The 22,295-nt window shown below is 39.0% G+C and overlaps 1 long non-coding RNA gene across 2 annotated transcripts in view; it reads left to right on the top strand.

Moving 5' to 3' along the window:
* Window positions 1-21,688, top strand: part of LOC125145092 — a 43,501-nt gene extending 21,813 nt beyond the window's left edge. Inside the window, exons 2-4 of one of the 2 annotated variants that reach the window (XR_007143408.1) lie at window positions 13,585-13,677; window positions 19,533-19,636; window positions 20,740-21,688. This is a non-coding gene — a long non-coding RNA (uncharacterized LOC125145092). Of the gene's footprint in view, window positions 1-13,584; window positions 13,678-19,532; window positions 19,638-20,739 lie in introns of those variants that run through there. The other variant, XR_007143407.1, reaches the window with a different exon arrangement.
* The last annotated feature ends 607 nt before the right edge of the window (window positions 21,689-22,295 follow it).

The raw sequence follows: 22,295 nt of genomic DNA, 5'->3' as shown, positions 1-22,295 counted from the left end.
TAAAATTTGAACATGAATTTCAGAAGAAACTTATTATTGTTAAAACATTGTTATTACACACACCCTGTATGCTAGGCCGATGAAGTAGCCAAAAAAATAAAAAATAAAAATACAGCAGCAAATCAGAAAACACATGCACAAATTGAGAAACATCATAATTAAGACATGCAATGAAAACAAATAAATCCGAGAGAGAAAAAAAAATTAGAATGTAACAGCAAATAAGAAAACACGCATACACATGCAAAGACAAAAAATCCACTACAAATTCAGAAATGTTAAAAGCAAAAGAAAGAACATATCAGCTGAGCCATAAAACAGGTAGCAACAGGTTTACAAATGGAATAGCAAAATTAAAAAAAAAAATGCAAAAAAAGAAAAAAAAATGAAAATAAAACAAAAAAAGCACAATTAATTAAAACAACGATTAATTGGACGAATGAATTTCACAACAAAAATTAACTGCAGGTTTTAACATTATTATCTAGTGTAAACAATGAAAATTTACTTAAGTTATTATTGTGCAGAGTCATTTTTCCTTCTGAACAACCCGGATTGGCAGGTTAGTTTTACAGCTACCCTAGATTAAAAAAAATAATAATAATAATAAAAAAAAAAAATCCTACTTAAATCATCAATATATTCATTCAATATAACTCATTTTCTCTTAGGGTTAATTGTCCTCTGTTCTCTGTTGTGCTGTAGCCAATTAGCAACAAATATTTGATCTTTAATTCATTTTGAGTTAAATTTCTTGTTTTCCTGATTTTGCTGATGTGTGTATACATGTGAGTGGGCACGGTGGCTTAGTGGGTAGCACGTTCGCCTCACACCTCCAGGGTCGGGGTTCGATTCCCGCCTCCACCTTGTGTGTGTGGAGTTTGCATGTTCTCCCCGTGCCTCGGGGGTTTCCTCCGGGTACTCCGGTTTCCTCCCCCAGTCCAAAGACATGCATGGTAAGTTGATTGGTGTGTGTGTGTGCCCTGCGATGGGTTGGCACTCCGTCCAGGGTGTATCCTGCCTTGATGCCCGATGACGCCTGAGATAGGCACAGGCTCCCCGTGACCCGAGGTAGTTTGGATAAAGCGGTAGAAAATGAGTGAGTGTATACATGTGTTGAGTTTCTGATTCCCTGTTGTGTTTTATTTGTTGTTACAATTTCAGATTCTGTGTTATGTTTGCTGTTTTGTGGTCCATTTTGCTTCTTGTGTTTTCTTAGTTAGTTGTGTTTTGAACTTGCAGGCCAGTGTCACACAGCCTTAGTTAAGCCGAGCGTGTTTCTTGTTAGATGAATTTGTGGGTGATTGTCTGTAGCATTTTGGCACTAGTCAGCACCAGCATGGCCAATCGAGCATGGTAAATCAGCAGTAGAGGCCAGCAGGAGATTTTTCTTATTCACTGATTGGTTAGCCGAGCAAATCAGTGCAAATCAACATAGAATTAGAGTGACTCAAACAAACAACACTCTCAGGAAAACATAAACATAGTTCTCAAATTTTGGGTTGTGTGAAGGCTCAGCATTTTAGGTTCGAGCATAAGCTCAGGTTACAGTCCGTGCAGAATTTAAGGTGTTTCTCTGAATTCTCCAGTTTCCTTCAGCCTCTTTCCAGCTTCTTCCAGCCTCTTTTCAGTTTCCTCCCACCTCTCCAGTTTCCACCCCTTATTCCACCCCATATTTTCCACCCCATATTCCTCCTGCCTCTCTACTTTCCTCCTGCCTCTCTACTGTAGTTTTCACCTGCCTTTTTTCAGTTTCCTCCTGCCTTTCTATTTTCCTTCTGCCTCTTTCCAGGTTCCTCCTGCCTCTCCAGTTTCCTCCTGCCTCTCTATTTTCCTTCTGCCTCTTTCCAGGTTCCTCCTGCATCTTCTGTTTCCTACTACTTCGCTAGTTTCCTCTTGCCTCTCTATATTCCTCATACCTCTCCAGTTTCCTCCCACCTCTTTCCAGTTTCCTCCTGACTCTCTAGATTCCTCCTGACTTTCCTGTTTCCTTCTGCCTCTCCAGTTTCATCCTGCCTCTCCCCAGGTTCCTACCAACTCGTCATTTTCCTCTCCAGACTCCTTCTGCCTCTCCAAAATAAGTAAACTGGCAACTCTCATTTACCCCCCTGGTGGGAATGAGTGTGTGCACAGTGATCTGCTGTAGAGCGGCATCTCAATCCGGCTCCAAAGGTTTCCCAGATAGGAACACAATGGTTTTCATGCAGACAGCCACAAAAATAGCAACAGAGGACACCAAAGGAAAAGTTCCTACCAGAAGGAATATTAGCATTACTATGGAAATTGTATTAAAAATTCTCTCTTGGTCAGATCACACTCAAATTAAGGCAATAAAACAAATTAAATTTGATAAATTGTGCATGACTGTACCGGACTCTTCGGTTTCTTACTCTGATATCATCTTTAATGAGGAAGACAGAATGATGTGGGCTAGCCTGAGGATATCTGAAATGGGTTGAGGCTGACCACAGCTCTACTCCAGGGACCTCATCAGCATGATCATTACCTTGAGTACAGGCCTGTCTAACTGAAAATGACACGCCTAACCATTTGGGTAGATTACTAATACATTAAGGAAACACGCAGTGTGTGTAATGACAGGTAGGATTGTTAGACAAACCCATGGCAAAGTGGTATAAAGCAGCACTTAATGAATTTCCTCCCATCTCTCGCACTCAGGAACGTACATGTACATCCACTATAATACACACCATACATGTATAATACATACCATTCAGCTTGTGTGTTCTCAATAGCGAGCACATGTAAAGCACTGATAAATCACTCATCAAGTGAAACTTAGTGAGGAGAAAATCAGTCTTTGTTTTTTTTTTTGTTTGTTTTTTTTTATTTGAATCTGAACATAATGTTTATTTATTCATTCATTTGTTAATTTAATTTTGCTTATGCATTAAGTGTCAGAAATGCACAGGCATTTTTTTGGAATTTCATCTGATGTCATCGCTACCATGACGATTGTTCAAACGACATAATACAGTAAGTGTCACAGACAACCACAAATAAATACACAAATACAGATAAGACTAAGACTAAGATTAAGTGCATAGACATCAACACAAACATATACAAAAGTATGTATATAGTCCAGATATAAGGTTGGGTCTAATAAATATATTATGAATGGATTATACTTGGTCTGGTAACTACTGTATGAGCCCGGAACTCTGAAAACATCACTGGGTCTTGTTTGATGAGGTTGGTAGCTCTTGTGATGATGAGTTCTCTTGGTCTTAGTGAGTATGGGTTAGTTAAGCTTATCCACTGGTACCTTCTGTAACAGTTCGGGTCATTAGGACTTTTCTGGCCTTTTGTCCTTGCTCAGGTACTGTATAGTTCTTTTGAAAGGAAAGAGCTGGAGTATGATGAGGATCTTTTCAGTAGTACAGATTGCTTCTTGGACTGACCGGAGGATATATTTGTTGCATGCAATGTTGGTTTGTTGGTTGCATTGGTCAACTTCTTGGTTAAAAGAAACACATTTTTGGTTGCAAATACATCAGTCTAGGATTTGCATCTTAACAATCTGAAATTTTTTTGTAATTTTTAACATTTTTTTCAAAATTACTCAAGCTCTGTCAGAATTTCTGGAACAACTGTACAATGAGAAAAGCCATTTTTAATTCCTGCTACAGATTTGCAATCAGGTTCAAGTCTAGGCCAATCGAACGCTTTCGGGTTCTTGGTTTTGGACCACTCCATCCAGTGTAGCATTGGAAGTAAGCTTAAGGTCATTGTCTTTTTAGTAGTTGAACCTCTGCAACATAGAGCTACCAGCACCATGCTTCTGTAAGGGAATGCTGGTCTCAGACAGGATCAACACCATTTCCCTCTCAGGTTTGTCAGCGTCAGATTAATTTTACTGCTTAATGTTCCAGCGATTTATTACAATACACCTCTGATAGTGTATAATTCAGTTACTGCTATAATTTTTTTTTATAAATAGTAGGAAAAATGTTGTTAGAAATGTACAGTATGTCGAGATCCACATACAGGTCCTGTGAGCATAATAGGTTAAATAAAATCTCTCCATTTTTCAAATGTCACAAGACCTTTATTGTCTGTAAAAGGTGTGGTCCACATCAAGCACAGGAGTCATAATTCTTCGCTTCTTTTCGTAGTCAACATGCTTTTAATGACATTTGACCTTTCTTATGCTGGTACTTTATTCCACAGAGAGTTGCATTGTGTCAATTAAAGGCCAACAGAAAGACATGTTCACCTTCATGACTATATAGCCAAAAGAGTATATATGAGCACAAGCTGTCTGCCTCTTTTAACAAACAGAAGGTTTTGGTCAAAACCTTGTCAGAATGACTGCCAAAGATGCAGGCCACCGATCCATCCATTCAACCTTTCTCTCTGATTATAGCTTCTTTTTTTACCGAACAGCTCGGTGGAGTTCTCTGAACGTTCTCTGGTAGTCCGAAAGAACAATTTAAACAAGTAATAATTCATGCTAAAAGGTTTCTTCCTCAGCACAAGACATGTTTGCCACCAGACATTGCATTTCTGTGATAATGCACGAACGTGAGGGTGCAAATCTCTTAATCTTTAGTGAACATACAGATAAATGTAAGCTTAACACAAACTTAAATCTCAAATCTCTACTCTGTATAAATAGGTACCATAGTGTCGTCGTTATACCCGACGATGGAAGCAAGTAGAGTAAATTTAAAACTATTTGCCGATTTTCATTCTACCTTGTTTGAGAATAAAGCCAAATTCGGGACGCTCGTTTGGCTGAAATAGAGGAAATGTGTAACCATGGTTAATTTGCTAAGTCTAGTTGCACTCTCCATAGAGGAAGATATAGACCCAGAAAAAAATGGTAGACCAATATGTTAAAGTGCAGTTATATCATGTACCATTTAAAGTAAAATGTTATAATTGGATTTAATTGTGTTTGCATTTGGAAAACTCTTCTGAAGGATTTAGATTTTATTTGTCACATCCACTATACGTTGTATATAATACTGGTATACATTTACAGTGTGACTGTAAAAACAATGAAATAAGATGAAAGTATTAAAATAGAACTGAGTAATAGTAATAATGAGGTGTGTTGTAATCATATGTAGCCAGGCGTAGATGAAAGTTTCTCCTGAAACCTTCTGTACTAATCACATGAATAGAGAGGTGTTTATATCACCTCAGCAGTCATAACACATCATCACTGGGGGATTCTGACTTAGGGCTAAAATTAGTGAAGATCCGAAATGTTAAGTACTTCAATTCTTAGTCATGTCGTTAGCCAGGTTTCTTCTACAGGAGGCAAAAGTGTGATAAATGAATCGATGGACGGATTTATTTGTGTGAAATAAAGGAAGAAATTGATCATGTTCAATAAAATTCAACAAATTCTTTAATATTTTCTTTACCAAAGTGTTCTGATGTGTCTGGAGCTCATCGTGTTTTGGCGTCCAACCTACCTAGTGTGTAGTAGATTTTCAGCTCTTATAGTCCCTAATCTAGTGTTAGATCATATTATTAATTCATAGTGTTTGGAAATCTCATGTAACGCTACTACACATTTAACATTTAACCCTGCATCATAAGTGGGACATAACCACATCATAAATGGTTTTGGCCTTCAGGGTAATTCTCTCTGCACTCTGGTCTCTCTGTATAAATATATATGTATATATTTTTTTCCCTTATTTTCTGTTTAGTGAAGTGAAACCAAAGCACGAATTCAGACCTAGCCTATACCACCCTTTTTCTTGTTGTCATGGTTACATTTCAACAAGGTTACAGGAATTGTGATTACATTTTTGACTAGTGGTCCGAAACTGCGCCCTATTCTCTGTATGGTGTCCTGGGAATCTTGCCAATTTGTAGCCATGTTTGAAAACCTAGTGGAACATACCAAGAGTGCTTATGAAATCCCACAATGCACTGCAACATGTTAAGTGTACCTTTATGTTCAATTTACACACAGAGCAAAAAAAGAAAAATAACAGAAACACCATATCAAAAATGTTTGTCCTTGTAGCATAAGCCAACTGCAGAATTAAAACAAATGCAAACAGAACTCAAGGATTTTTATATAAAAGTGAAATATTGGTTTAAGCAAAAACATATTTGTTTTTTTCTATGTTTGAACATTTTGAACACATTTTTGTGTCAGGCGTACACATAATACATCCCATAATATTGTGCTCCCGGGAGATTTTCCTTGCAACGGTCACCACAGGCTTGTTCACTGGGGATAAATACAAACACATTTAAACATATCTAATATTAATCTTGATCTTTTGTACTATATGAATCTTTATATTACCCTTTTGTTTTATGTTTATGTTCTGTTTAGCTGCTTTGAGACCATATCAATTTTTAAAAGCGCTATACAAATACATTTGAATTTGAATTTGTAGCTGGGTTGTGAATTTTTTTTCTACTGTCTGATATTCTGTCTATTTCTGTCTGATACTCTATATATTACTGTCTGATACTCTATTCACTACCATCCGATACTCTATTCACTATTGTCTGATACTCTATATATTACTGTCTGATACTCTATTCACTACCATCCGATACTCTATTCACTATTGTCTGATACTCTACCCACTATCGTCTGATATTCTATTCACTACTTTCTGATATTCTATTCACTACTGTCTGATACTCTATTCACTACTGTCTGATACTCTATTCACTACTGTCTGATACACTATTCACTACTGTCTGATACTCTACCCACTATCGTCTGATATTCTATTCACTACTGTCTGATATTCTATTCACTACTGTCTGATACTCTATTCACTACTGTCTGATACTCTATTCACTACTGTCTGATACACTATTCACTACTGTCTGATACTCTACCCACTATCGTCTGATATTCTATTCACTACTGTCTGATATTCTATTCACTACTGTCTGATACTCTATTCACTACTGTCTGATACTCTATTCACTACTGTCTGATACTCTATTCACTACTGTCTGATACTCTATTCACTACTGTCTGATACTCTATTCACTACTGTCTGATATTCTATTCACCACTGTCTGATATTCTATTCACTACTGTCTGATACTTTGTCTATTACTGTCTGATACTATCTACACTACCATCTGATACTTTGTCTATTACTGTCTCATACTCTGTCCATTACTGTCTGATACTCTATTCACCACTGTCTGATACTCTATTCACTACTGTCTGATACACTATTCACTACTGTCTGATATTCTATTCACTACTGTCTGATACTCTATTCACTACTGTCTGATACACTATTCACTACTGTCTGATATTCTATTCACTACTTTCTGATATTCTATTCACTACTGTCTGATACTCTATTCACTACTGTCTGATACTCTATTCACTACTGTCTGATACTCTATTCACCACTGTCTGATACACTATTCACCACTGTCTGATACTCTATTCACTACCTTCTGATACTCTATTCATTACTGTCTGATATTCTATTCACTACTGTCTGATACTCTATTCACCACTGTCTGATACTCTATTCACCACTGTCTGATACTCTATTTAACACTGTCTGATACTCTATTCACCACTGTCTGATACTCTATTTAACACTGTCTGATACTCTATTCACTACTGTCTGATACTCTATTCTTTACTGTCTGATACACTATTCACTACTGTCTGATACTCTATTCTTTACTGTCTGATACTCTATTCTTTACTGTCTGATACACTATTCACTACTGTCTGATACTCTATTCTTTACTGTCTGATACACTATTCACTACTGTCTGATACTCTATTCCTTACTGTCTGATACTCTATTCACTACTGTCTGATACTCTATTCCTTACTGTCTGATACACTATTCACTACTGTCTGATAAACTATTCACTACTGTCTGATAAACTATTCACTACTGTCTGATAAACTATTCACTACTGTCTGATACTCTATTCACTACTGTCTGACACTCTATCTACTAATGTCTAATACTCTATCTTTTACTGTGCAATACTAAAGGTAGTTAGCCTTTACATGCACAGACTAACATGTCTCAGGAGCTGCTGTAGCCTCAGACAATTATGGGAAATATTTAAATGATATATTTATATCACTAGGTGTAAACTGTCATAGCTCTGACATCTTCCATGGCCATTTTATAAATTCTTATATTGGTATTCTTATATTGGGATAAGTCCCAGCCCAGAGATTATTTTTTTTTTAATTTAGACATGCCATGATATTATGTGACATAACAGTACATGCCATTTATCCACAGCACAGAAGGGACTGTAGCTATAAAGCCTTTATTCAGTGTAGTAAAATACAATGTGCTGAAAATCCCATTTTTTCAGGGCTGATATTGAGGAGTGAAGCATTGATGGGATGTGGCATAAGAAGGAAGAATTATGAGCATGTTTTATATAATTATATGATGGTGGTTATATCCCACAATGCTTTATACTCCCCAAAGGACTGAATGAAGTAGAGGAAGTCTGGCTGAAAGGAGCCATGTCGCCTTCAGAATTTCCGTAAGCATGTAAGCATGTATTGTGTGTATGATAAATGTAGTGTGCATGATCCTCCTCTGAACACCCCAACAACCTCACTACAGCACACACACACACACACACACACACACACATGTAAAATTCGGTAGGTTCTATGTTTGCTGTATGAACATTTCTGAGTGACCTTCAGTGTGCCGAGCCAGCACAAAATATGCATTTAAAGAGAATTGCTGAAATAAATATCCAGGCATGGATGGAGATCGTTTCCTTTGTACTGAGCAAGGCACACACATGCATCACTGTCTGCATGTGTGTGCTGCATTCCTCCGGCCATTTCATTTGCAGGGAAATTAACCGTGTTCAGCACATAAACAAACGCAGTTGGCGCAATTACACTGCGCTCACAGCTGCTGAACGGACTTAGTCATGTCGTTATCCAGGTTTCTTCCAAAGGAGGCAAAAATGAAATAAATGAATCAATGGAGGAAATTATTTCTATGAAGCAAAGGAACAAATAGATAATATTTATTGGAATTCAACAAATGTGTGTGTGTGTGTGTGTGTGTGTGTGTGTGTGTGTGTGTGTGTGTGTGTGTGTGTGTGTGTGTGTGTGTGTGTGTGTGTGTGTGAGTGAGTGAGAGAGAAAGTGTAAAAACAAATATTGTGTATAAAAACTTAATAAGTAAACTGTAAATGGTGGTTTGTTTGTTTGTCTACTTGTTAGTTTATGCAGATAGATAGATAGATAGATAGATAGATAGATAGATAGATAGATAGATAGATAGATAGATAGATAGATAGATAGATAGATAGATAGATAGATAGATAGATAGATAGATAGCAAGTCCACAAGTTTGCCAGCAGTCACAGTATCTGTCCTTGGCTGCTTATTGAGCTGATTCTGAGCACTCACCCTTTCCTAATAGGCTTTGGGAATTGTGTTCCTCTATCTGATATAGATGAGACTGTTTATATATATATATATATATATATATATATATATATATATATATATATATATATATATATATATATATATATAATTTTTTTTCTTTGAGGAAAATGTAATAAAGTCTGCCATTTTTATTGGCCACTGATCCCACCACCACGGAAATTGAACACTTCAGGCGCTGCTCCATAAGCCTTTTGCTTCATCCGGATTTCATTTTGCAGATGGGACACGTGTGCGATAATGAAATGCATGTTCGAGACAAAGACATCCGACTGAATATCAAACCTTCGTGTGTACTGAGTGCTGTCCTGCATCTCTGGCTTACCTGTCCTCATTGCGCTCGTCCTCTGCGCGGTTCAGACGCTCTTATATCCGAACACTTTCATTTATTAATAAAAGCCGGAAACTCTTTGCTCAAAGTCAAACTAGCAACAGTGTGGAGAGTCCTTGTTGTGTTGGTGGTGTACATTTGCCAGAAACAGGATTAATAATGTCATCAGCGATGTGGTTTATAGCTTATCAGTGCTTCATTGATCTTTAATGAAGCTCGCGTGGCATCCATGTAAACTTTAGTGATGTGTTTAGGAATTTTGAGCTCCCACACCATGCATCAAATCAGTTAATTACAGACGTGCATTTATTTAATTCCTGCTAGACCACGTTGATAAATTGTCCCTTCTGCCTAACACTCCTGTAATAAACAAGGCAAGCGCTTTGCCATTAATAAGTAGCGTGTAGCATAAACACGTCGAGTAACAACATGTGAGACTTCTCTGAATGCAGAGCGCTCAAACTCTTTCTTTCTTTCTTTCTTTCTTTCTTTCTTTCTTTCTTTCTTTCTTTCTTTCTTTTGTATTTTTTTACCAGCGTAAACACCCGTTCCGCCACGCTGAACAGACAGGTGTGCAGCACTTGCTTGTTCAACACATTTCCTGTTTGGTGCGATCACACACTTTGATGAACATCACAGAGTCTCGCAATTTAAACACGGTTTACCAGCTTTGTGTGCAGGTTGAGGGGTTCATGCGTGCATGTGGGTGTGACTGCACATGTGCATGTTTTTTTTTTGTCTGTGTGTGTCTGTTTTTTTTTTTCTCTCTTTCTTTTTTGCCTCTTCTCTTCTCTTCTCTTCTCACTGTTTGCTTTTCTGCAGGCTCATTTGCTTCTATAGCCTAAGGGACTAGTCTGACTCCTGGGACTGTTCTCTCTATGCTGAATTTACAGTATGCACACCATATATATATATATATATATATATATATATATATATATATATATATATATATATATATATATATATATATTATAGCTCTTCCCTGAAACCTTCATAACTCTATACGTCACACTCAGGGCATTAATTTTGAGTTTTACACAAGGCGCCTGTGTGGATCAGCCTCTCTCAGGGGTCTTAATAATAATAAATATTACTGTGTCAAACTGAGACACACACAAATGCATGCAGTCATCTAGCATGATGAATCATATCAGTCAATTTTAGTTTAATACTAACTTCACGTACTGTATGTTCTTCTGTCAGTTAAACATCGAATAAAGGGCAGGTGGATAAATGTTCATACGAATTGACCTGTACTTAGTTCAGCTGTGATTGTACCTGTGATGTTGAGTCCCCAAATGTCAATCTAGCACCATGTAATTGTCTTCATTTCCTACAAAGAGTAAACTTTTTTTATTATTCAATTATTTTTCCCAAATAAATAGAATTTCCTCCTGTATTGTCGTGTCTATGTTCAGTATAGAATGTCCCTGTCATGTCTCACTCCACAGTGGTGTTAATATAAAGCTCATATATAAAAACCTCAGATACTTTCAGAATTTGTAGTGTTTCAGAAGAATTTCTGTTTTTATCTAGAATACTAGGGCAATAAAAAGTGAATGATGATATTAAGCCCATTTCTGCACTCTGTGATGCCCCATGTGTTTGTTCATAGACATTTAAAATGTAAAGGTGTTTATCTTCAACCACTAAAATTCAGTGTGAGATCAACAAGGTCTCAACACACGTCTCACACTGTAACACTACGGAGTCCTGACACGTATGAGATCAGACTCACAGACAGAAAATCATTCATTAGTTTATACAACTGATTGAAAATGTCCCTCAAGTCGAAGCAGAATTGTTATTGACTATTTCCCATAAACAGCACATCTTCTGTCAACACGTGTTTTATCCCTAACATATAAAGTGCTTTATTTTTAACCTCAGAGATAGTCGCTGTTAAAAGTTCTATGGAAATACAGTTTTCATATACTTTATGAGCAAACCTTTGCACTCGTAATGAGCATGTGCGGTTTAACACGAGCAAACACCAAAGAACATCTGAGTATGCACACACACACACACACACACACACACACACACACACACACACACACACACACACACACACACACACACACACACACACACACACACACACACAGATGTTCAAACTGCTGTAGAAAAACAGTGCCTTGGGGCTTGTGAAAAGCGGTATTACTGTGACTCATTAAAGCACATACAGTACACACACACACACTTATCCACACACACAGATAGAGAGAGAGATAGAGAGAGAGAGAGAGAGAGAGAGAGAGAGAGAGAGAGAGAGAGAGAGAGAGGGAGAGAAGTACCATAATAATATATATGTGTTTATTTAGTTTTTATTAGAGGGTGTGATCAAGACAGAGATGAAAGGTTTACGATGTGGGATGAAAAGGCAGGTGTAGAGCAATGTGTGACGCTGTTTCTTGGCACTCTCACACACTCCTCTCACACACTGATATGTGTGAATCAAAGAGCTTTATGTTACGTGTCCTCACTCGGTCAGCCTTCACCCAACTCTAAACAAGAGTCTCGACGTAGCAGACGTACTGCGTAAAAGAGGAAGTCAAATGCAACTTATAAAATAATATTATATTAAATTATATATATATAATTTTGAATTTTTATAGATATTTGCAGTAAACAATAACCTATAACAATCATATTTTAATGCTAAATGTTGTGGAAAATTAAAATATCAAGTTAAAGTTTTCTAAGCTCGCCCGGTGTATGTTTCTCAGGTATAGGTGTTCTTACACTTGGCCCAAATATTTGAATCCTAATTTGGGATTTTTTGGGGATTTTTTTCCTACAACTGTTACTTAATATGTGTGACTTCAAGCTTATGCTTATGAGCCTCATCATCCACCGTAAAGCAAGTAAAACCAAGCACAGCAGGCTCACTATTCCCTCAGCAGGTCCTCCTGAAAACAATACTTCAGTTAGCTCATACACACACACTGTGATTTGAACAAGTAATTGAAGATAAATGAATGAAAATTGTATGATATTACTTGAAATTTCCAGGAAGTACCTCATGGTTATGAGATAAAAAAAAAATGCAATTGCGTGATATTAGCTTCACGCGAGATAATAAGCTGAAAGTAATGACCTGAGTTCTGGGAGAAAAAAGAAAGAAAGAAAAAAGAAAACATCAACTGTGTTGCTTTAGGAAAAGTATCAATCACATGAAATAACTCACAATTACAGTAGGAGATTAAAAAAGTCTATAAATAAAGTAAATAAAAACAATTTCTGATAATGAGACGAATGAGAAAAAAACAAGTCATTCGCACGAAAATAATTAACGAGTACTGATGAGTAATAAACTAGCGACTTGTAATTCTGAAAGTAACTCACAATCGTGAGATGAATAAAAGTTGCAACGGTTGCATCAAACACACTATTAACTCACAATTACAGATATGAAAAGTCACAAGTGTGAAAATAAATCTGTGTACTATTTATCTTCTTTAGAAACGAGTGCGTACTTGGAAGAAACGAAACACGCTGAGATGAAAAGTGTTTAATGATGTAAGGCTAAAAAAAAAAAAAAAGAGTGTGTTTGTAGTAGACAACATTTCAGTCAGCTATCTCACCTCTCGCTCTCAGCTCTCTGTGAAGCAAATCCAGTGTGTACAGTATTAGCCAGCAGGAAGTGCGCTGCACATGCATGTGTTTAAATGTGAATGTGAATGCGAATGTGTTTTTCCATCCGTGCTTGTTAGCCAGTGCAGACTCTTCTCCCCTGTGCTTCTGTGTCTGACCGGGGAGGATTATCAAAAATTCACAGTCTTATGTAGATTCATACTGTCTCCTTCAGACCGGTGCAGAGGCAGTGCAAGAGATGAGAGAGGCTTCAGGAGCGATGGAGGAGAGGCACAGGAGCTTGCCTGGAGCTGCACCCAAACATCAAGTGAGTCTGAAAGTAATGACCTGAGTTCTGTTCATCATCTCTCTCACTTTCTTTCTCTCTCTTCGCTCCCACAGCCTCCGGACCCTGCGGCCTTATGATGGACCCTCAGGCTATTCCACACACACTCACATGCGCACACAAACACACACACATTATGTTTCATATATATATATATATATATATATATATATATAGATATATATATATATATATATATATATATATACTGTATACATGTGCATCTTAATAAATTAGAATTCATTTATTTCATTAATTTAATTCAAATAGTGAAACTCGTGTATTATATAAATTCAGTGCACACAGACTGAAGTAGTTTAAGTCTTTGGTACTTTTAATTGTGATGATTTTGGCTCACAGTTAACAAAAACCCACCAATTCATTATCTCAAAAAATTAGAATTATGGTGCCATGCCAATGAGCTTATCGACACAAAACACCTGCAAAGGTTTCCTGAGCCATCAAAATGGTCTGTTAGTTTGGTTCACTAGGCTACACAATCATGGGGAAGACTGCTGACCTGACAGATTGTCCAGAAGACAATCATTGACACCCTTAACAAGGAGGGTAAGCCACACACATTTATTAAAATAGAAGTTGGCTGTTCACAGAGTGCTGTATCCAAGCATGTTAACAGAAAGTTGAGTAGAAGGAAAAAGTGTGAAAGACAAAAGATGCACAACCAACCGAGAGAACCGCAGCCTTGAGAGGCTTGTCAAGCAAAATCGAATCAAGAATTTGGGTGAACTTCACACGGAATGGACTGAGCCTGGGGTCAAGGCATCACGAACCACCACACACAGACTTGTCAAGGAATTTGGCTACAGTTGTCGTATTGCTCTTGTTAAGCCACTCCAGAACCACCGACAACGTCTTAGCTGGGCTAAGGAGGAGAAGAACTGGACTGTTGCCCAGTGGTGCAAACTCCTCTTTTCAAATGAGAGCAAGTTTTGTATATTTGGAAACCAAGGTCCTAGAGTCTGGAGGAAGTGTGAAGAAGCTCATAGCCCAAGTTGCTTGAAGTCCAGTGTTAAGTTTCCACAGTCTGTGATGATTTGGGGTGCAATGTCATCTGGTGTTGGTCCACTGTGTGTTTTAAAAACCAAAGTCACTGCACTTGTTTACCAAGATACTGTACTTTAGAGCACTTCGTGCTTCCTTCTGCTGGCCAGCTTTTTAATGATGCTGATTTCATTTTCCAACAGAAATTGGCACCTGCCCACACTGCCAAAAGCACCAAAAGTTGTTTAAATGATCATGGTGTTGGTGTGCTTGACCGGCCGGCAAAGTCACCAGACCTGAACCCCAGAGAGAATCTATGGTGTATTGTCAAGAGGAAAATGAGAAACAAGAGACCAAAAAACTGCAGATGTGCTGAATGTTACAGTCAAAGAAACCTGGGCTTCTACTGTATAAGACCAAAGCAGTGCCACATACTGATCACATGCCATGCCATGTTTTTTATGGGGAGGCACAGTGGCTTAGTGGTTAGCATGTTCGCCTCACACCTCCAGGTTCGATTCCCGCCTCCGCCTTGTGTCTGTGGAGTTTGCATGTTCTCCCCGTGCCTCGGGGGTTTCCTCCGGGTACTCCGGTTTCCTCCCCCGGTCCAAAGACATGCATGGTAGGTTGATTGTCATCTTTGGAAAATTGTCCGTAGTGCGTGAGTGTGTGAGTGAATGAGAGTGTGTGTGTGCTCTGTGATGGGTTGGCACTCCGTCCAGGGTGTATCCTGCCTCGATGCCCAATGACGCCTGAGATAGGCACAGGCTCCCCGTGACCCGAGAAGTTCGGATAAGCGGTAGAAAATGAATGGATGAATGAATGTTTTTTATTGGACTTATGAAGTACAGATAGTGAGATAGTGAATTGGTGGGTTTTTTTGTTAAATGTGAGACAAAATCATCACAGGTAAAAGAACCAAAAAGTTAAACTACTTTCTCTGAAGTTGTGCTGTGGTGACTGGCACCAAGACCTTAGCAGCAGAGGCCAAGTCAACACATGGAACTCTTTGTCATGTTCCTAAAAGCAAAGTTGGTCTACAACAATGTTTAGGTACAGTAGGTATTACGGTTTAAAGTAGCATCCACATGATTACCTTCTTCACATAGTGACATCTCCTGATGCCATCTCTTCTTCAAGGTTAGCAACATACACACACAAAAAAAAGATTCTCCAGACCAGGCCGCTTTCCTCCATTGCTTCATGGTACGGTTTTGATGCACGCATCAGTTGACACTCAGTGGACAGTTGTCAGCATTAGCAAACTGAGCTTTCTATCAAGTGATTCAGCCGTTTCTGCAGTCATTACAAATGACTTGACTTCACATCTGCAGCTTACTGTATGCTTGCCCATTTTTCCTGCATCCAACACATCGACTTGACTGATTGTTCACTTGCTGTCTAAACTGGAAGCCAACAGGGTTAAAAAACAACCTCTGATCTAACTAAGTCTTTTTTTAACCAGCTTTCCATGATGAGATGGAAAGTTGCAGTGCAATGTAGCACACATGCCCTTCATCATGATTGGCACAGGTGCAGAGAGACCTTTTATCGTCTTTGTGTATATTTACGTACAGTACGAGCGAACGTCAAGTGTAATTGAAATTCCACAGCAGGCCTCCGCTGTTCTTCCTAATGGTGGCATATTTAAGATAAGTGGCCGCTCAGATTCAACAATCTGCATGAACGTGGATCGGGCCGGCTGAAGGGGGGGGAGAGACAGAGAGAGAGAGAGAGGAAGAGAGAGCGAATGAGCAGAGAGAGCAGAGTAGAGAGAGAGAGAAAAAAAAACAACAAACAAAAAACAACAAATAAAAACAAAACAAAAAAACAAAAACGAGCGAAGAGAGAGAAGAGAGCCGAGAGAGAGAGCGAGCGAGCGCGAAAACAAAAAAAAGGAGCGAGAGAGATAGAGAGAGAGAGGAGAGAGACACAAAACAACACAAAAAAACAAGAAGAGAGAGGGAGAGAGAGAGAGGAAGAGAGAGAGAGAGAGAGGAAGAGAGAGGGAGCGAGAGAGAGAGAGAGATGAGAGAGGATAGAGAGAGGAGAGAAGAAAAAGAGAGAGAGAGAGAGAGAGAGAGAGAGAGAGAGGAAAGAGGAGAGAGAGAGGAGAGAGAGAGAGGAGAGAGGAGAGAGACAGAGAGAGAGAGAGAGAGGAGAGAGAGGAGAGAGAGGAGAGGGAGGGGAGAGTAGAGAGAGAGCGAGAGAAGCGAGAGAGAGAGAGAGGAGGAGAGGATGCGAGAGGGAGAGAGAGGGGAGCGAGAGAGATGAAAGAGAGAGAGAGAGAAAAAAAAAGATAGATAGGGAGAGAGAAGAGGGAGAGAGAGAGAGACTATCTCTTATATAAAAAACAAAAAAAAAACAAAAACCCCACCCCCATTACACACAACACTACTACTACACCCCTCTCTTTCTCTCTCTCTCTCTCACACACACACTCTCTCTCTCTCTTTCTCTCTCTCTCTTACTCTCTCTTTTCTCTCTCTCTCTCTCTTCTCTCTCTCTCTCTCTCTCTCTCTCTCTCTCTCTCTCTCTCTCTCTCTCTCTCTCTCTCTCTCACACACACACTCTCTCTCTCTCTCTCTCTCTCTCTCTCTCTTTTTCTCTTTACTCTGTCTGTCTATTCGTTTCAAAGAATGCTACATCCACCACAGCTGTAGCGCTCACGTGTTTACCATGGAGTATAATTTTTTACTGAGAAAAGAACAGGAAACCTTTTTACTCAGAAATGACTAAAAGGGAAGTTTTATCAGTGTTTATTTATTTCGTTAATACTTACATTTTTTTATTTTTTTTTAAAGTAAATGCCAGTGGTCAAGTCTAACACCTTTTCTGAGATGTGTTACAGTGATATCAATGAAACAGCTTGCAATTTCAGCACAAGTAGAGTTTACGGGGCGAATAACGGAAGTAGAAGTGTTCTCTGTGTGACAGATTGTCGTGCATATTTTAGTTTCAGTTTGTGTGGCATTTCGTTTATCCTTATCACCAGCTAACATCTCAAACTGAAAAACAGTTCACCAGCAACTACATTTGTGACTTTTTAAAAAAAAAAAATACTCACTCGTGTTAGCTCTGGTGTAAAAGTAAAGATCACAGAATAATAAGAACAACTGCCTTAATACAAACCCATGATTTGACTTGTAGCCCAAAGTCCTGCTTTTATAAGCTGCTGTTATAGAACATAAATTAACATCTTCTGACCAATCAGAATGAAGAATTTGTTTATCAAAGCTCTGATTATGGATTTGAATGCAATGTGATAAAAAAAGGAGCTTGTACTTTCTTGATGGTTTTATGGTATCCAAGCAACACCAGTCCCATTCAAGTAGAACTGGGAGTAAAAATCATTTCCACAAAAAATACATATTATATAAATGGATTTAAGCAGCTGCTTTTGGACTTTCAGTGTAGTATATACTGTACTTGTGTTTTAGCTAAACAGAGCTTCAGATCTTTATTAGTACAGGGAACAATGTTGTTGTCTTTATTACCGAAGCGCTGCTGAATTCTTCATTCTGATTGGTCAGAAGGTGTTGATTTATTTCCTGTCATTTCTATATATTTCTATTCTTACACAAGGACTTATTTAAAATTTTGAATGTCATCTCTAGTGTCGGTACTTTGTAACACTCTATAATGTTTTTAGTGAGTTTAGCAAATCGTGGCCTAATGGTTAGAGAGTCTGACTCGTAATCCTAAGGTTGTGGGTTCGAGTCTCAGGCCGGCCACGACTGAGGTGCCCTTGAGCAAGGCACCGAACCCCGCAACTGCTTCCCGGGGCGCCGCAGCATAAATGGCTGCCCACTGCTCCGCGTGTGTGTTCAATTTGGATGGGTCAAATGCAGAGAACGAATTCTGGGTATGGGTCACCATACTTAGCCGTATGTCACGTCACTTAATTTTCCGACAGGACAGAAGGTCCAAAAAAAAAAAAGTCTTAGCAATAGCTACTGTATAGCTGCTATAATGTGGCTGCTTTAATGTATTCCATTTTCATGTTCAAGTTTCAAAAGGTTAAACTATAAAAATACATGGATACAAATATGATGTCATTATTCTTATGGTAAATAAAAATGTGTGGCTTAGTGGTTAGCATGTTCGCCTCACACCTCCACTTTTTGGGGTTCGATTCCCGCCTCCGCCTTGTGTGTGAGTGTGTGAGTGAATGAGAGTGTGTGTGTGCCCTGCGATGGGTTGGCACTCCATCCAGAGTGTATCCTGCCTTGACGCCTGAGATAGGCACAGGCTCCCCGTGACCCGAGAAGTTCGGATAAGCGGTAGAAAATGAGTGAGAGTGAGCGAGTGTACTTGATGTCAAAATGCTGTGCTACAATAAGAATAAAACGCCAGAATGTGCTGCGATTGGGAAACGATGGACTTCAGGATACTAATTGTGTCACGTTGCTCCATCATTTTTCTTTCTTTTCTTTTATTCATTTATATACAATAGATGCAACGTTGTTGTCAGACATGAGACTATTGTTACAGATAGAGATGGATTGAGTTTTTAAGAAATTACAGTACATGGTGATTCTTAGCAAATATATTTACGGATAGTGATTCACATGTACACTAAGGACGGGCATCAGAAACACACTAGGAAATAAGAATTCATGTTCTTTTCTGCTCCATCGCTATCCTGTTTTCTTCGTCTCTGCTCACAAGTGCACTACTCTGGATCAATATGCCTATCCAGCTTGTGAATGACCTGCGAATTGAAGCTGCTTTCATGCCTTCACACCTCACTGTGTGTGCATGTGTGTGTGTGTGTGTGTACTGTATGTGTATGTGTGTGAGATCGGTGTCTAATGACTCTGTTTCCACTGCAGAGGCAGAGACAGAGCTGTGATGTCATTTGATTCGATGTCATCAAGTGGATGGTGCTAAGTCTCCCAGGTGTTTTCAGCGTCCTCTCTGCAGTGCAGGCTGACAGGTTCGTTCCACCAGCGACTTATTCAACACTCTCGTCACTCAGAGCTGCTGTTCACACACAAACAGACCGCGTGCTGAGAAAAAGCTCTCAACTCGAGTGTGCTGCCAGCATCCCGAAATCAGGCTTAAACATCATGTTCAGTTCACTAGTTAGCAATGAATGTCCCATCGACCCAGGACATCTGCCACTAGCAAAAACACCAAATATATGCTGGCTAAAGCATGATTATTAGCAATATAACATACTGTAATATAACTATAACTTTAGACAGACACTTAGCAAGTTATCTATAATTTAAAATGTGTGTATGTATATCTAAATATACATATATATATTTATGTGTGTCCATGTGTGTACATGATGTGTGTATATGTTTATACTGTGTGTGTGTGTGTGTGTGTGTGTGTGTGTGTGTGTGTGTGTGTGTGTGTGTGTGTGTGTGTGTGTGTGTGTGTGGGAGGTCAATGTCAGTATATCATGAATATTTAATACACTTCACAACAACAGTACATAAGAAAACTGATTTGTGTATTTAGTCACATTATTATGGTTGAGGTTTCAGGGGATCTGGAGCCCAGGAAGACTGGATACAGTGCAGGGACACAGCATGGACTTAACACCAGACCATTATAAGACATCTCTCTCTCTCTCTCTCTCTCTCTCTCTCTCTCTCTCTCTCTCTCTCTCTCTCTCTCTCACACACACACACACACACACACACACACACACACACACACACACACACACACACACACACACACACACACACACACACACACACACACACCTTTATAAATTTAAAGTAGATTGCACAAAGTATGTGAACCTCACATGTTTATTGCTAATATTGCCCTTGCTTTACACTTTGTTGTTGTAACTAAAACTGAAAAGTGTGTGTGTGTGTGTGTGTGTGTGTGTGTGTGTGTGTGTGTGTGTGTGTGTGTGTGTGTGTGTGTGTGTGTGTGTGTGTGTGAGAGAGGGGGGGGGTGTTATAAGAGATTCATTTGCTTTGTGCTGAATGTCTTAGAAATTCAAAATTAATGGCCAGAAGCTCCCACATCCTGCTGTTTCTGTTCTGACTCTCGGTTTGTTTTGGCCCTCAGGAATGATGCCAATTTATTCTGAGTTGTAAAAGATTCACGCCTGGAGAAGTCAATGGTCTGCATGGGTCGGTTTAAGGCCTCCACACACAGCCCTGTACACCACTCACACACATACACAAACCGGAGAATTCAATATTTTCTTAATGTAGTGTATAATCTATTCAGAAGTAAAGCGCAGCATGGCCATACAATGTATGAATTAAAATACATCCATTTGTGTGTCTGGGTTGTTGTGGGAATTGTGCGTAGCCTGAAGGGAAGGATTGCGAAATAATCGTGAAAATATTTCTGTACATCTTGACCTTCAAAGTGTACAGTGATATTGGTCAATACATAGTGTGTGTGTGTGTGTGTGTATGTGTGTGTGTGTGTGTGTGTGTGTGTGTGTGTGTGTGTGTGTGTGTGTGTGTGTGTGTGTGTGTGTCTAACCATACACTGGAAACTGAAGTTCATAAAGCTTCAAGCAATGTTCTATAATCAGTCGTGTTGGACGATGTTCTCTAACAGTTTTTTTTGGTTTACAGGAGTGTAGCTCAGACAAGCAGAGAGAAGATAAACAGATTAGATAAATAATCATAAGTACAGTAGTTGCCCTTGTGTATAAACTTTTGAAAAGTCCTTCTCTTAATTGTTTCTGAACGCTGCTTGTATCGATGAAGGAAAAAACGTTACAGGATACAGAGGAACCATGTCGTGCTTCTACACGAAGGTTGACGCGTGTCAGAAAGGATCAACTCCGTGTCTGACATCAGGATCAAACCCCACGTAAAAGCGCTGCTTAATACATCAGACATGTACAACAGCGATTCAGCTCTGTCATGTGCCTTTGACCCCGATGTCACTCATGACCAAGGACGAGGGATTTTCTACTCTGTTCTGCCCTTTTCTGCTTCTGTCTGTCATTCTGTCACAATCATTCTGATAACCTTCCTCCAAATAAAGCATGATGCTATCCTATCTTGTTAGCTTATTACTTGTGTTACTCTTCCAAATGCACATCGCTCAAAAATTTGCTTTCTAGATCGTGTGAAAAAACGATTCTTACAGATTTTTCTGCATTAAGTACCGAACATGTGATGGATATAATGTTAATTCTACACTATAAACTCTTAAGACATTAAGAGACAAAAATGGATTACTTGATAAATCTGTGAATATTACATGCACTGAATTCTTACATCTGATTGGTCAGAAGGTAGAAAGAAGAATAGTTCCAGCTACGAGAGTTTTCACAGGTTTATATTTGTTTCAAAGTTTCCAGAAACAGTTCTCTCACACCACTTCACATATGCTAGTTATATATACAGTATATCTCTCTCACTCACTCATTTTCTACCGCTTATCCGAACTACCTCGCTCACACTCCCTATCTCAGGCGTCATCGGGCATCGAGGCAGGATACACCCTGGACGGAGTACCAACCCATCACAGGGCACACACACTCTCATTCACTCACACACTCACACACTACAGACAATTTTCCAGAGATGCCAATCAACCTACCATGCATGTCTTTGGTCCGGGGGAGGAAACCGGAGTACCCGGAGGAAACCCCC

This window comes from Tachysurus fulvidraco, chromosome 7, assembly GCF_022655615.1.
Source record: "Tachysurus fulvidraco isolate hzauxx_2018 chromosome 7, HZAU_PFXX_2.0, whole genome shotgun sequence".
NCBI classification, from domain to species: domain Eukaryota; kingdom Metazoa; phylum Chordata; class Actinopteri; order Siluriformes; family Bagridae; genus Tachysurus; species Tachysurus fulvidraco.
This window is presented reverse-complemented; position numbering and strand designations above follow the sequence as displayed.